General features: G+C 40.7%; 1 protein-coding gene across 7 annotated transcripts in view; it reads left to right on the forward strand.

The window, feature by feature from the left end:
• Positions 1-15123, forward strand: part of dlgap4b (discs, large (Drosophila) homolog-associated protein 4b) — a 102125-nt gene that overhangs the window by 15732 nt on the left and 71270 nt on the right. For 3 of the 7 annotated variants that reach the window (XM_034134992.1, XM_034134986.1, XM_034134991.1), the window contains exon 2: positions 14106-14182. The exons of 1 other annotated variant lie outside the window; for it this stretch is intronic. The gene's annotated coding sequence lies outside the window, so the exon portion shown is untranslated. The remainder of the gene's footprint in view (positions 1-14105; positions 14183-15123) is intronic. 3 more of the 7 variants (XM_034134987.1, XM_034134989.1, XM_034134988.1) reach the window with 1 other exon arrangement.

Genomic DNA, 15123 nt, shown 5'->3' on the forward strand with positions numbered 1-15123 from the left:
CTCTTTTTTGTCATTGTTCTTACAGCAATTGAGTTTGTTCTTTCAAAATGATACCAAGAAGAATAATTTATTCAGAAGAAAAGTTACACTCAAAGCAAACTCCTCACAACAACTGCAGAGAGAGGACTCAACTTCTCAGCGTGACAACTGCAACAGGATTAGCAAATTGCTGTGACAGTCTGACATTTGAACCCCAGGGTAGAGCTAGCTGTTGAAGTTAGGCCGTTGATCGTTGCTAGTGATGGGGTCCTGACAGTGCCTGCTGGTATTATTATAAATGTTTGTGCTGCACAAACCGTATCTCTGCGAGAGCTTGTGTCACGCTTTTTTCACAGAGGGCAGATTTAAGAAGGATTGGCGGTTAATCCTTTAGGGGTTGCCCATGCTGGTAGATAATGGCTCACTTCAGTTGCAGCACTGACACTGCAGGCTTCAGGTAGAAATATTTACTAAAATGTGTGGCAGAAACGTTTGACCACCAGGTAGTGATGTTTTGTAAATACTTTTTACCATGAACTGTCATCTAACATTTTATTCGGTTTGAACCACATATTAAATATGTCTATACTTCACCAGTGGCGAGCCGTGACTTTTAAACCTAGATCCTCTGACCCCCCCTTCCCTTGAAAAAAAAAAGAAATAAGAGTTATTACGTCACAGCATATACTTCAGCGGAATATCAAAACAACGGCTCGGGGTGCAAACGCATCAGTGACAGCGACCCTCTACCACACAAAACAACACCATTTACTGTATATAAACACCTATCATGACAAGGCACCCACAGCCAAGTAACAATTACAAATGAATTAAGTCGGCACGGCGGCCCACATTGAAAATGACATACTGTAGGCCTACCTTTGATGATCAAATCACTTAAACACAAAGTCCATCCTCCTGTCCTTTTGGATGAAGTACTTTATGGTGGGGTCATGCAGCTGATCCTTTGCTTTTAAAGCAATCAGCAATTCCTTCTCGATAGAAATTCAGGCTAAGTCTGACAGTCGGACTAGCCCAGTCGTGGTCCTCGAGTAGCTTTTTATGCGCTTCAGCGCAGAGAATGACCTCTCCACAGAGGCAGTGGACACAGGTATTGTCAGGATGATGCATGTGAGGGTGTACACTTGTTTCATGCTTTCACTCAGTCCTTTTTTGAGGAGAAACTGATGAATGTCGGCTGGGCTTTTGCCCAAAAAGTCAGACATGCCGTACATCACGGTGAGTTCCGTGTGCAGTCGAGGCTGGTCAAAATATCCGCCATAGTTCTCCATCAAACTTTTCAAGGCAGCAGTTGGGAAATAGTCATGGTAATGCCCGAACTGTTGCGGACCCTTGTAACTCAATCTTGAAAATGACTCGGTTAATAATTTCACGCTGACGTGAGCCATCATGAACAAACTTATGCTAATTAGCTATTTCCGCCTAGCTCGACCCGTTGTTGTTATATAACACATGCATAAACTTCACAGCGGGCGGAACTTGTCATATAGTCCGCGATAATAAAGGGCACCCATTTAGAGGGAAGATATGATTGGTCAATTGTACTGTCATTTGACATTACTCTCTCGTTGAGTTACTATAGCTGGTCCTCTGTGAATTTACAGCTGGACCACCAATCAGCTCCTGTCTTGTGTCTTCACAGTAACTCACAGAGACGGCCAAAGGAGCTTCTTTCATTTAACCCTTCACATTCCAACAGAAACTGAATAGGCAGATTCGAAGGATTTATTTATTTGGAAATGTTATTTTAAATAAATTAAAAAATATATAACTAAAAATATATATTTTTTAAATATAATATTTTTTTTAATGTTTTAAAAAAAAAAAATTTGAATATCTTAGGACCTCAGAGAGGGCCTAGAAGGCCCTGACGGCTCGCCACTGTACTTCTCAATAAACAAGCTGTTTTATTCTCAGTTGTATCCTATTCACACACAGAATATCAGATCTTTTCATCCACTGGCCTTTCAAAAATGCCTGTGAGACTTGAGTGTTGATGTTTGTCTCAGTGACAAAAGCATCTCAGCCATGGTAACCATGAATGTGCAAAGTGCTGTTGTGCAGGTCTGGCAGAGTAAAATGTGTGATTGTTGTGCTGTTACTGTATTCTGAGGGGGCTCGGCCCCTCTCTGCTGGATAAACAGAAGCTGTTTATATGGTCTCTTGCACTGGAACATTTGAAATGTCAAACTCATCAACATTTTAAAGCTGCTAAAAATAGCAAAGCTAGTTTAATTTTAGAATGCTTTTAGCGTACAAATTCCCAAAATCCATTAGCCTGATAAGCCTGACCTCTTTCCCCCAGCTTTGTCTACTCATAAGTGTGCTAATGCAGAACCAGCTGTATCCATCGCTGGTCAAAAAAGTATTCAGGCTGACAAGAAACGTAGGTCACACAGAAGTACGTTCAGCTCATCCAAATACCTGTACAGCAGAGCTGTTAGCTTGTGAGTGCACTTTATTTAGCTTATCAAGTCATCACTTTATTTGGTGACACATGATGTGTATTAATGGAGAAATATCACTGGTTTAAACGGGCTGAGTTACAGAGCTGTGGCATAGCCTCTTCACCTTGAAGAATAGTATGTGTGAATAATCTGTATTTATTCAAAGAATGTTTTCATATGTGAATATACTGTATATACAGTATGTACAGATTATTTAATAGCATAGATTTACACCATCTTCTGGGCTGTTTTTGTTTCATTCTCACAGCAACTCTGTAGCATAATGAAGTATTCTTTTCTTGTCAGTTGTTCCAGCCCCACATGACTTTACAAAGCAGTAATATGAAGTGACATGAGGCTGGAGTGGATGCTGAGGCAGGGCTTTGCATGCTGAAAAATGTTCAGGTACACATAGTTGTTATTATCCTGAGGTTAACTTTTTCTAACAGTTGGAGTGTGTGGAGCTAATTCCATGTAATTATAATGTTGTGAGCCCCAGGCCCAGCTTTGTGCTGTTTTAATGCTAATTTAGTTTGCTTTCTGTTTGCATAGTTTACACCTCAATAAAAACGATGGCAAAATATTCATGTGCCTCAAGTCAAAACAACTTAAAACAAGGTTTGTCAACTTTGTCTGCAGATGAATGTAGGTGTATGTATGTAACACCATTTCTATTTGTTTTTAGTTTTCTCCACCTTTTTCTTTTATGAATGGTCTGTTTGTTATACGTTCAATAATACCTTCACATTGAAAGGGTATGAATTTACAGTACGCTTGATTGTTTCTATCAGTAGTTTTTTAAACACAGTTGTTTTGTGGCTATATTATAAATGGTTTCAATCTGTTTTCCATTGCAGGTATTTGTTTTTGTGTTTATTTGTCTTACAGCACACTGTTCATAGGTCAACACTACAGCACCATCAAATATATAGATCTTTGCTATTATGAATTTTAATCAAACTCATGAGCAATTGAATTATAAATTGAAGGCTTTTACTCTAAAAGCTGTATTGTGTGGAGATGTCACTGTTATAGTGCTCTCAAGGGCTTGATAACGTACTGTATGTGCCAGCTGGAGTGGAGCTGAATATTTTGATTATCCGTGCTACATTGTTAGAACAAAGCTCATCCTTCTGGTGTTATTGTTGCTTCAAGATCACTGTGAACTTTGTGAAGAGGGCATTTCTTCAGGTTAAAAGGCAGCATTTGCTTCAAACAGCCATGTACTAAACTTAAATACATTCTTCCTCTACAGTACCTTTCAAACCATCTCCATTTATTTTTGCTTACTCTCCCCTCTTACCCATTTTTGACAGCCTTTTATTCTCCCTCTGCGGCCCTCACTCTGACTCCCTCTCGATCGAGTGCCCTCTAATGTTCTTTGTCAATGATGGGGCAGAGATACAGAGTTGCTATCATCCATCTAGTCCTCCGCAGTTAGCTGCTAGAAAACACAATTTGTCATTCAGCGGAGACACAGGCCAGTCATTTTTCAGAACGTGTGTCTGCTCACACAGACACAAGTAAACGCTCATACACTTTCACTGTGCGAACACACGCTTGTTCACCAAAACTCACTTAGTTAAGGTTAATTGTGACAGACAAAACCAGCCACTGTCTGCCGAGCTGCCTAAGATAAGGTGAATTTAGATTAGAAAATTCAAATGGGGGAAAAATTAACCCATGATAAAACTATCCAGATATTCTTATACTCAACTATCCATTTCATTATTTAAATAAGCATTGATCAATATGTGTGTATTGACTTTGGATCATGATAAACCCACTGTTACCTACTCTTACCTTCACAGGACTCATTACAGGCACAGTTAGCAAGTAGCTGGTAAACGTAGTGGATCATTTAGCTGCTAAAGAGAGAAGCATTTGCCTCAGGAGCCAAAAAAGTAAGGTTGTGAATGTTGGATGTTGAAATATATATTCATCGGGTGGACTCCAAGTAGATGCCAATATTGCTTTGTTTCTTGCTGGGTGCATCAATAAGTTTGCTTACACATAGAAACCTATTAAGGAGATTACTGTTGATCTTTCTTCTCTCCCTCAAGTGGCCAAATACATTATTTTGTATAAATGACTGTATATATTTTACTTACTTTACTTTATCAAACATTGCCCTAATTTCTAACTCTGTCAACCAGCTGTAAGAAGGGAGAACTGTACTGTACGTGTTGGGATTGTGGTTTGTTTAATAATGTATTAAGCTGATCTAATCTGAAGGAGAACACTCTTTACTCTGCCGCAAATTCGGAACTGAAATGCAGCAGCTTGTTTTTCTGTACCTTAGGGGAAAGCCCAATGAAAAAGTCAGCCATGGGCTTTTAATAGTTAACTAAAAAAATCCTTTCAAATTGCTTTTTTCTTGCTTTCAGATCTGTTCGCTTTTTTCCTTTTCGGGTGCAGGCTCGTGTTACCACAGAGAATGAATGTTGTTTTTGCTTATGAACCACCAGTAAGAATAAAACACAGAAAGTTGATGCTTAGGTTTCTCATCCAGTCTGGTGTTGGACATTTAGTGAAGTCCCATCCACGGTAAATTATATATCCAGATCCAGATGTGTGCACTTCAGTGTGTAATGAAGCCGACACAAACTCTTAAGCTCACTTCACTGAGAGCTTCGACGCAGATCAAACTGTGGTCGTCTTGAGTTTACCACGTTTTTAGAGTAAAATATTACACATTTAGAGTCAATGCCCTAATTTTGACAGGCAGCTGTGAATGTCTTTGCCTACGGCTGTGTGTGTGACGCATTGCAGGCCTGATTGCATCTCCCCAAATCCACAACTGAGGACGGGGAAGAAACCACATGTTCGGCTAATCTAAATGGCTTCACATTACCTAATGTTTCAGCTATCTTTTCTGTTTGTCTCTTGACTTCCTGTTAGGCAGACGACAATGTTGGGAGCGCAACACGACAACAGCTATAAATATTTTTCTTTCATCGTCTTACCAGTTGTTTCACTCTTCCCAAAGCTGACTGATTTACTCCTAATACCAAGAGCCTGACTCAATTAGTTTGACCTGTTGTATTTTAGATCTAAGGAGATAATGAAAAGTAGGCAATGAATCACCAGCCCAGTGTCCTTCATGAGTAATGCCAATGTGAAAACAGCACATTAAACATAAAGCATCCAGTGCCAACATTCAGTTTAATGCAGGGAGAAGGTTGAAATTCATTGAGGTAGGTCTGTAAGTGGGCATTTAGGTATTTCGACCCTGGAGGACAGGTCATTCGTCCAGTATCATATCAGCAGTAAGCCATGGACTTATTTGAACGTTTAAATATAAAGAACAAGAGTCAGCGTCTCTCATTGATGGTTGCCTGAATGAGACTGAGTGTTTTAAACAGGTAGCTGAGGCTGTGGCTGTGGCGCAGTGGGCTAGTGCGTTGGTGTTCGGATCATGGGAGCACAGGTTCAAACCCCTCTGCAGTCAGCATGTCGTTGTGTCCCTGGGCAGGACACTTCACCCCAAATTGCTCCTGTGGGGATTGCCCACAGTATTGAGTATGTAAGTCGCTTTGGATAAAAGTGTCTAAGAAGTAACATGTAATGTAATGTGTATTCGTCCAACAGTTTGTGGATATCGTAGGAAAGAAAATTGGAAATAAGTGTCCAAGATCGACTGGGTCTAATAAATTATTGATTCTTCATATGGAAAACCAATAATTGGGTTAATGAAAACAATATTCTACAAACCAAGTGTACTTAGATGTGTGAGAACCATTAGTTATTTCTCAAAGAAAATAGCACATATCTGAGCTGCTGAACATTTGCAGCTTTTCTCACTTCATCAATTTTTGATCAAGTGTGCAACCGTGTCTCCCTGTTCTGAAGGAGGTTGAAACCCATCTCATCTTCACTACACACCAGGGTTTCAAATGAAGGTCTGACTGCCTTAACCACATTAAGATCAAAGACGATGTATTAACACTCTGCCAGCTTTATCTCAATTACAACAGTTTACAATTGTTTAGACATTATTTATAGGCTTGCAGTGTTTAGCAAACCTCACTGCAACATTGTAGAGAGAACAGATTTCTATTTTGACCAAGTCAGCACTTCTCATAGATTAAAAGGAGGCGTATTTCAGTGTGCAAATTAGACTCACAGATCCTCTGAAACAAAAATGGTTTTCGAAAGATATACGCGTGACACATTGCTTCACATCTGATTCAATTTGAATATTTTTTTAACAGGGCAGCATTATATGTTTGCCCTAGGTTCACGGCAGAATCAGACCAAGAGAGAGCGGGAGAAATAAAGACAAAAGCAACATTATAGTCATCTAAACCAGAGGGATTGGACAATGAATCAAGAGCATCTGAAATAAGCTCTTTGGTAAAGCTGCCTTTACACCATTGCTTTCTCTTTCCCACTCTCTTATTTTAAAACCCCCCTCCCCCTTTTACCCTCACCCCACATTAGCTAAACCTAGCTGGATGCTGTCTCCATGGCGATTCTTATGGCAAGGTCACCTTCACCAGATAGAGGAAGTCAAGCAGAGAGGCTTGAGGATGCAAATAAAGAAGGGTTAACATTTGAAGTCAAAGATAAGAATTGTGACGTGACTTAAGATTACATAATGAGAAGGGAAGTAAATGAAGGGTTTTGTTTTGGGGGTGGGGGTGTCGAGAGAGATGGAAGAAGATGGTGAAACCAGCAAAAAAAGAAGAGCAGGAAGGGGGGAGGGGTGCATAAACAAGCAGCTGAAAGCAAACCTAATGCTTGTGTTCCTAGACAAACATTTTTGAACACTGTATTGGAAAAGTCCAGCTGAGGTGTCTGCTTACTACATCCACCCACACACACACACACACACACACACACACACACACACACACACACACACACACGCACACGCACACGCGCACACATCGTGAAGGTCCAGATCACCTGGAAGCAAATCAGCGGATACATGTGAAGAAGCCAGCTGGCAGCTGGGATAACATGTTTTTTTACACACATACAGAAACACACACACACACACTCACTCCACCTCGCCTCCATCTGCCGAGGAATACCCGTATTCTTGCTGAAGTTTACCCACTCTGAATCTACCTGAATGTGGCCCCGGCCCCCCCGCAGAGTGTGCTGGGGGTGGCTTTCACTCGGGGCCATCAATATTTAAAGCTCTCTCAGCGCTTCCGCTCATGGGGGTACAACGGCCGTTCATGGCCCGGGGGGAGGTGCTGATGGAGAGACAGAGCAGAGGGGAGAGGGGTTTAAGATGGAGACCGATAGGTGAGAGAGTGTGTATGATATAGGGGAGTAAATGATAGTGTGAGTGATGGAGGGGGAGAAACACTGAGAGGAGGAATCAATGTGAGGAGACAATGATAGTGTGCATGGGTGGAGGGGAAAAAGGTAAAATGGAAGGAGCACCAGGCTTGGTGATATGAGAGGGGGAGGTTGTGAAAACATAATTATTCTGCTTTGTTTTTAGATGGATGGAGTGCTGGATATGTCCTGATTGTTAATATAGTTCTATCAGTGTTGCATGATGAGCTGGAGAGTAAATCTGGGCAGAGATAGAGCAAGAGAAAGAGGGAAATAATTGTCTTGATTGTAACGATCTGTGCATTTATGACTCTGAGAATCCATTTGCTTGAGGAGGACATTAAGCAGTTAATTATCTATTGCGAGGCAACAACGTACTGGGACAGATGAGAATACAGAAGGGAAAGTGGGCAAGAGACAGATGGACCCTTGAGAGCAGGTTCACCAGACTCAGATGCATATTCTGTCTGAAGGCTGATGACAGAGAGCCTCCTGCCCTCTCGTCCTTTTGTCTCAGTGTGACAGAGCTGCACTAGCCAACTGTTGCTACGACTACAGCTGTTGCCACAATGGTGGTCTTTGGGGGGCGTTACCATAGCAAGGAGTACACGGGGGCAATCAGAGGGGAGACTCACAGTGATAGTCGATATGTCACGTTTGTGTATGGGTGTAATGTCAAAGCAATCAGTGTAAGGAGTAATAGTTCACTTACTAACAAGATGTCTAAAACGATTTGAAATTCAATATTTTACTGCGCAATGAGGGCATTGGCCGTGTAGCTATAATGCCAGATAAAGTAATTTTGTGAAGGACAAATATAAATTACAGATTGACCTCTCAATGTCAACGTCAGAGACTGCATCGACAAGACTCTGCTGCTATACAGTATATACTGTATATGATAGATAATATAATATTGAAAGACTAAATGTAATTTCTAAACACATAACATTTATAATATAGATGTAATTACATTTAGATCGCAATATATATATATATATATAACTTCATTCTAACTACAATATGTTACTTTTGCAGGTATTTGGGCATAAACCCAGTAATTGAAGAAATGAGTCCTGAGGGGGACATCAATGTGTTAATATATTTCTCCATAAAACCCAAAAATGTCATCCTTGTGGTGCCCTAGAAGAGAAATGAAGGGCCACCAAAGATATAAGGACTCAATTTGTTGAAATCATAAAAGGCTGCACCAAATGTAATGGCAGTCTTTTATTATTTAGTTGAAATATTTCACTCCAACCCCGAGTGGTGGACCTATCCAAAGTATGATGATCTACAAAAATATATATTTGTGAAGGCGTAATCCTCTCATTCTGTGGTGTAATCTTATTAGGGGCCAATTATCTTTCTTTATTTACAGCAGTAACCTTTCTAAACCATGATGTAGTAGCTCAAGATGTTAAGTATGCCATAGATAACTTATAGGGGACAAGAAGTAGAGCATGAAGTAGAGCAAGAAAGTAGCACTAAAAGAGCAAAGCTGAACTAAAGTGAGTCTCCGGCAGTGTTCCCGCTGGACTCAGCTTCAGTTACACTGTGACAATGACAACAAGAGGGAAGACAATGAGAACTTACAAAGGAAGCACTGAGTGACGTCTGACCTTTAGTTCATGTCCACAGAGGAAACGAGTGCTGTTTTGAGGGTAAATGTTTTGCTGATGTGTAATTATGAAGTAGTCAACCAGTGTGAAAAAACAGGATCCTGTACTACTGCAGTCCAAAGATTAATAAGTGGCTCGTGTGTGTGAACATCTTTGAGGATGCTACTGTAAGTAGCTGTCACTACTTCTGTAAACAGTGAAGATGATAACACATCCACTGGGCAATTTGAAATATCGACCAAGACTTTGGCACTGCCCTCTCAACCAATCTCTAATTTAGTCAGACGATGACACAAAGAGTTCACCCTCCAGCTTCTCCCACAAGGCTTTTCAAAACACTTGGGAAGGTGACTGTCCTCATGTATCACATCTGATGGCTGAGCAGTTTTATCGGAGGCTTCACCTAGCGATGACCCTACATCCTGGCCCTCTGTGATTGGTTACCTTTGAGCACCCCTGCTGAGGCAACACTCCTGCAGCTGACAGGAGAGGAGAGGGACAGTGGATAGGTCATCAATCTGAAAGTGGATTATTGGGGCACCTCTCCCTTCATCCACTGCCCGAGTCCGAATATGTTTAAAATGGGCCCCGCTGAGAAATGGGGAAAAATGACAATATGCAGATGATAATAACAATAATAATAATAATACATGTTATTTATATAGCGCTTTTCCTGGTGCTCAAAGCGCTTCACAAGCAAGTAAAGAACAAAAATAACAACAAAAGTAAAAATTGCTAAGCTAAGTGGAATAGGGGCAAGAGGTCAGTGGATTAGGAGTTGAAGGCAAGAGTGAAAAGGTGAGTTTTGAGGGATTTTTTGAATGACGTGAGAATGTTGGCAGATCGGCTGGGGAGGGAGTTCCAGAGTGATACAGAATTGTGCACATTTGTGTACGAGAGCACATACTGTAAGAGAGTATAAAGAGAAATATGATGTGATGTTTGTTCATCTAAATCACATCAAACTCAAGGCCCGGGGGCCAAATCAGGCCCGTGGTAGATTTAATTTCGGCCCGCAGGATAATTTTTAATTACTATTAGATCTGGCCCGCCGGTATATTGCACGCACACCTTCACTCAATCCTGAGGATTTCCTCAGCTCAGAGCCTGAGCCCAAACATTGATGAACTTGCACCCGAGATGAGATGAGAAGTATCTGGCTTGAACTAGCATCACAGAGCAGCACACTGAGTTTCAATGGATGTTTCTTTCTGCACTTTCTTTCTTGCAGGGCATGTTTTTTTCTTTGAGGGAAATTGTTTTTTTGAAGCTGTTGTTGGCCTGTGGAAAAATGTAATCATAAGAAATGACTCCAGAAAAGCTGCAGATAGAGCCATAAGAAATGACTGCAACTGATTTTTTAATGTTTAAAGTTGTTTTTATAGGCAATCATTTAAGCTTTGTTAATTCCAGGTTTAATATGTGCAATAAGTTCATTTCAATAAGTTTTGCAATAAACATTGAACCAGTCCGGCCCTCGACTAGTACCCATTTTTTAATTTTGGCCCACTGTGTATTTGAGTTTGACACCCCTGATCTAAATGATGTGTTAGAAAGAAAGAGCAGAATTAAGGAGGGAAGGGAGGATCTGTGTTTATTTACCTAGTGGCTTGGTCAGTCCAGTCAAAGCATGGATTTCAAGTGATCAACTGTGAGTTTAAGCAAAAAGATAAAAGGAAAGAGAATATCAGAAATATATAAAGAGATGGGTGCACAGGGTTTACGAGAAATTAGTAGCAAAACAAAGACGTCGGAGGGTTAACTGTAAAAGAGAGAAGAACGGAGATCAGAAGTGAGCGTCAGATGAGCAGCAGTGAGGCTGTGCGGCCTGCAGTGAAACGGTTAGATCTGGCTCAGAGTGGTTGCCTCACACAGCAGAAAGTGTGTCACAGGAGAGCTAGGCTAATGCACCGGGCTAATGTTGCCTCAGCGAGACCCTGCTGCATTCAGGCCTACGGTTAGCACTTACTGTTACTGTTTGCACAAGTGAAAAACTGAGAAAAACACAACAGCGTGAGCCACAATGAGGTTTAGCTCATACATGAAGAAGGACAGGCCTACAGTCAAACTCGACTGCATATCACTAATTGCTGCTCAGTCAGTAGTAACGTTTTATTCTCTCCTTAGTTGACCCTAAAAGCACTAGTAGCTGGCAAGGAACCAACATTCAGAAAGACAAAAATCAAAGCAATGTGCACTTTAAAAGGATCAATACAGCATTGACGGCGTTATTGACCTCCGTATATGCAGTGGAACTTACAAAGATCCATTTTGCTCTAGGGTTAAAGGTGTCATATTGAGTAAAGAAACAGTTTTGTTTAATTTGAAATATGTTAGACATATTCTCAAGGCCTAAAAAACGAATTGAAAGCTTTTCCTACATTGTCAGACATTTGCAAAGCCTAACATTCGCTTGAATAAGTATTGGCTTGAAGTGAAAAGTAGAAGAGGTAGCCTGAGGGAAACTTTTGGCGTGACACTGAATAAAATAAGTTTTAAAATTGCAGTTCACCAAAATAACTTCTTATAGTTTAAATAGTAATATGCCAACAATGTCTGAGTGACCAAATAGCATCTGTTAGGTTAGCTTGGTTCATTATTTCCCTCCCAATAGTTTAGTCTTTCTAACTCAGTCCAAATGTACAAGTCTATGCATCACTATCATTTAGCATTTATTATATTTTTAAATATCATGATTCTCCAGGGACTTCCTGTTGACTATAGTTGATTGTTTTTGTTTTTACACTGTTTCATATGTGTCCTGGCAACCGATTTACGCATTACGAAAGTGTTGACTAGTTAAGACATTCCCCAAGGATGCAATCTAATTGAGTAAATAAATGTCCTGATACTAGCTTGTCCACGAAGTCAGAAATGGAATAACAAAATCCTGCACTGTTTATTTTGCCTAGCCGTCCTTTTATATGTTTTTGTTTAAACCCACAGCGCCTCTAGTGGTCAGATATTCCAGAAGGTTCTAATGAGAGGCTATGTGTGAGTGTGTTTGAACCGGTGGTGACTAAATGTTCCCACCAAAGATATTCATCTTGATCTTGTTTACCCTGTTTGTATTATCACTCTGGGAAAATAGGCCTCATTACTGCTCCAATCTCATGAATACCACAGACATATTCAATTATGGCTGCAGGCTGCCAATTATGCTTCTGGCCTCACTTTGTGGCCCAGCAGATAGGTCGTTTCAATTGATTTCTAGGAGCCCTTCTCGTAAAAAAGAGGGATTTGTAATGATATTGAGATCTGAATTACACACACACACACTTGCAGGCCTTCACAAAGAAATACAATTATAATGTAGACATGTGAACCCATTCACCTGTATGCAAATGGTGAGTTTACTGCAGCATACACACATACACTGCTGACCTCTGGCTAATGAAAGATGAACCCAGTGGCTAAGCTGAAAATGATGCTCAGAGTGAATGATGTCAAACATCAACGCGCACAACCCAGTGGAGCCCCAGCTTCTCCCGTCACGCAGAGGTCGAGCCGAGGTCAGTTAAGGTCACTGATCAGTGTCTGCTCTGTAGCACACATCCAATAACCGTCCAGATATCACCACTGATGCTCCCCGTGTGGAATAAGATATGAAAACCAACAAGCGTCTGGGCCAGAGCCTCTTATTACCTTTCTTTCACGCAAATGAAAAAGCATTCACATTGCCATGATATTGTTTCTGTCTTGTATTTTTATTTCAAACATCAGGGAAGGCAAGTCATTTATAAAAGTGACTTGGCTGCCCTGATATCTGTTTTCTTACCTTGCTTTTTGCCATACTTAAACATTTTCAAACCGTAGTTCATTGCAACTACAATTTAACAAGTTTAAAGAAAACATTGTAATTATTCTGCCTGTCTTTCCAAGGCTGAACTCTTATTCTACTGGACCCAATCAACCTAAAATATGTGCATGCTTATTTTTGACGGCATGCTAAAGGTCTTCTTGTAGTTGCGGTGCGATAGGAAAAGCTAATAAATAACAGATTCCAAATTGAACCACAGCAGTCTTCAGGAAATAATCAGTGTGATATCTCTGCTCGTGTTGATCAGATCTTTGTCACTGGAAATAGTCTCTGCGTCACACAATGGATATTATATTTAATGATAGACTGCGAGGGTGGCCTATATAGGGTCTGATATGTAGTCTGTGTGATATGTTGCACCTTGTCAATTACAGTAATATCAGAAAAAAAGCCACACGACATTGAACTTGTAGCTTCTCTTCACAGCGATCCGTTTGATCTCCAGTGTCATCTCTTCATATCACCTCTGGATATGAAACCTTAAAAAATTAAAAAGTTGAAAGTTGAACTTCATACTGATAGCAATATTCAAGTCTTATTATGCAAGTAGAAACATTTTCCAACTGTCTCATGATATGTGTTCCTGGAGTTTTACTGCCTCAGGAAGCATTTCTCTAATCTCATCTATGGTTTTTAATTGAAATGCTTTATCTCTAGAGATTTCTGCCTTTCAGAAAGCTAATTGATTTTCCAAATAAATGAAATAGTTGTCACGATAAAATAAACATTTCCGAGGACAATGGCACCGTTAACAAAGGGCTATTAATAATGTGCATATCCACAAATCAAACTAAGCTGCCAATATTCACCAACGCAGCTTTTCAGACATAAACCATTATTTAGCAATGTGCAATATACACTGTGGCATTAACTCTGTGTTGTTTATGACTACTGAAGCTGATTCACCTGTTTGGGTTTCAGGATTTCTTCTTCTCTGAGCCTGCTCTTCTTTGACCACAACAAGAGACTCTCCAGCCCCTGCATCAAGGTACAGAAAGGTACAACACATTCAGATGTATTTGTTCTCCAACCCTCAGGACTATAGTGGATATTCTGTCTTCATGTAATGCCCTCATTAGCATCTTCTGCCCAGTTGTGACTGCAACTCGAGAGCCAGTGCTAATGAGACCACGGCCTGCTTGATGTTGTTTCTGGATATATTGAAACGGCTGAAAAGCCAGGAGAATTAGCTAATAGGCTGCAGAAAAACAGCATGCCTCGACCTTGTCTGGATTGAACAGCAATGGATCCTCAAGCCATTTTATCTAAAGGCGGCTGTCAAATAAAAAAAATGATGTTGCTCTGGGAGGCGGAACTTGTCCTTTGTGCAGACTCGTAAAACTCTGAGGGCTTTTCTTTGCTCAGGCCAAAAACTGATCCGGAGAGAAATGTCAGTGTCTCTGATGTTAAATAGTTTGAATACCATCAGTACAGTAAGTGTACCCGTGTTGTGTTGTTGCATGGATGACGGGGCATGTTTTGTCATGCAGACCCATGCACAATGTTGCCTGCAGAGCAATGAGCTCTGATGGAAGATAGCCGCGATGCTCGGCATCATGAGTGTCCTCTGTGGGCTTCCCTGAGGTTCACCACTGGACTCTTGATTTCACACTGGATTAATTTCATTCTGAGCACAAATCTCTTCTGCAATACCATCCACGGGAGCAAACTGCTGGTGTAAAGCAGAGGATCATTGCATAGGAATTGCGTCTTCTTTCCATTCTCATCCTGTGAAATGTTGTTGTTTTGGGAAAGTGTATGAGGAGGAAAAGAGAGTGCTGGAAGGAGCCACTTTGTACCTTCTTACATTTCTAGTGACATTGATAACAGCTCCTTGATTTTTGTACTCAAAGAAACCGATCAATATCCTTTCTGCAGCTGTAGCATTAGTGATTTTTCTTGCTCCGCTGAGCTGCCTGACGTTCATACATAACAGCGA

The sequence above is a fragment of the Trematomus bernacchii genome, unplaced genomic scaffold (assembly GCF_902827165.1).
Source record: "Trematomus bernacchii unplaced genomic scaffold, fTreBer1.1, whole genome shotgun sequence".
In the NCBI taxonomy this organism is placed as follows: domain Eukaryota; kingdom Metazoa; phylum Chordata; class Actinopteri; order Perciformes; family Nototheniidae; genus Trematomus; species Trematomus bernacchii.